Consider the following 1,842-nt stretch of genomic DNA (forward strand, 5'->3'; position numbering starts at 1 on the left):
TAGAGAGAGAGAGAGAGAGAGAGATTATATATGCATATTCTATCCACAATTATTTACATGATTGGGAAATTGCAAAGTTACATTTGGTTATTGTTTATATAACTTGGGAATAACATGGACATAATTTATCCCAAAGTTTCATCTACATAGCTTAGTTTTTTATATCAGTGTATTTTCATAAATCTACAGTCAGGAATATTTTTTATAAAACTCAGAATTAGGAAACTATGTCTACTAGTATCTGTCCAAATCATTACATAAACATAAAAATAGACATATATAAGTTGAAATTGCTAAAACCAAATAAAATATTTTTGTATTATGTTTTCTTTATAATCTTTGTTAGAGTCATAAAGTTCTCAAATAAATTTGTCTTATTTAATTTCTATTGATTTATTCCTGTTGTCCTGGGAATATACAAATTATACTATATTTACTAAATAAAAATAATTAGCCAATACATATTTTTATAAAAGTCCCTAAGTGAAGAACTCTGGGCCAAGAGGCTTAAGAGTTAGGCAAAAATACTCTGAAAATATTGTGTATCTAAAATAATTTATAATTTATTTAGGCTGATATTACTAATAATTCAGTATTATATAAGTGGTGGAAAAGTAAATACCTCTAAAAATCACTTCTATGTTTTAATTTATTATTTTTAATATTTAACTACATAAATTTATTACCCAAAGCAACATTATGATTTAAATATCACATGTTATAAATGAGGAGGCTGAGATAATGAAAGATTAATTTGATATGTTTAAATGCACATATTTATTCTTCTCTTTAGTACATCTGTTCACAAAAACAAAAAGTACAATATGGGGTCTTGTACTAGAAGGGCTTTAAACAAAAATTTGAAGAAACATGTACAGGGTATATTGAAGACAATGGAAGTTCATGAAAGAAGCAGGGAGAATATGCAACAGATGTACCTTAGAGTTCAGACTAGGAGAATGGTATAAGAAAATACTCGGAAGATATAGATAAGTGCCATTAAAGATAAAAATTAAACAGGGAGAAGTAGCAAGGAGGTGCCTTAATATTGATATCCTATATAATAAAAGAAAAACATGCAAATTAACCATCCCTCTGCTATGCTCAAGCCACACCCACAAGCCATGCCCACCAGCCAATGAGGATTGAGTATGCAAATTAACCCAACAATGATGGTGGATAATTTGCATACACAGAGCACAGTGGGAGAGCCAGCAGCTTGGGGGGACATGGCCCCCTCGGTCGCTCCCTTGGTCTCTCCCTTAGGGGGATGTGGCTCTCCCGGTCACCGGACAGAGAGCAGAGCAGGAGAGCCAGAGGCTTGGAGGGACATGGCTCCCTCGGTCGGGGAAAACCCAGAGCATTGGAAGCACCAGGAATTCTGGGAATAGAAGTGGAAGCCAAGAGGGAGGGGAGCACCAGGAATGCTGGGAATCATAGTTCTGGGGAGAGGAGCACCAGGAATCTTGGGAATCATAGTTCTGATGGCAGCCCCAGGACCGAAAGCGGAAGCCTAGAGCGCAGGGAGCACCAGGAATTCTGGGAATCATAGTTCTGGTGGCAGACGGATCTCCTAGAAACTAGAGCCAAGTGAGCCCAGAGCAAGTTACTGTTGCGGTTGGAGATGGAGGGAAAGCAAAGGTGAGAGACATAAGTAAAATCAGAGTGTCTAGGAAAAATTAAAGGGAAGATATCCTAAAACTTCCAGGAAATCTCCACCAATAGAGCAAAGAAAAAAATGCCTATATTATTCTGTGAGCAACAAATCAAACTGGGTTGGGGGTCTCAGACAATTCGCTCATATGATTGCAAAGACAGACAGAAACTCCCGGATTGGAGAGG

General features: G+C 36.7%; 1 protein-coding gene across 1 annotated transcript in view; it reads right to left on the reverse strand.

Annotated features, from left to right (window-relative positions):
- The window catches only part of SI (sucrase-isomaltase (alpha-glucosidase)), a 121,514-nt gene that overhangs the window by 42,380 nt on the left and 77,292 nt on the right, over positions 1 to 1,842 (reverse strand). The gene's annotated exons all lie outside the window — the stretch shown is intronic.

This window comes from Myotis brandtii, unplaced genomic scaffold (assembly GCF_000412655.1).
Source record: "Myotis brandtii unplaced genomic scaffold, ASM41265v1 scaffold186, whole genome shotgun sequence".
NCBI lineage: Eukaryota > Metazoa > Chordata > Mammalia > Chiroptera > Vespertilionidae > Myotis > Myotis brandtii.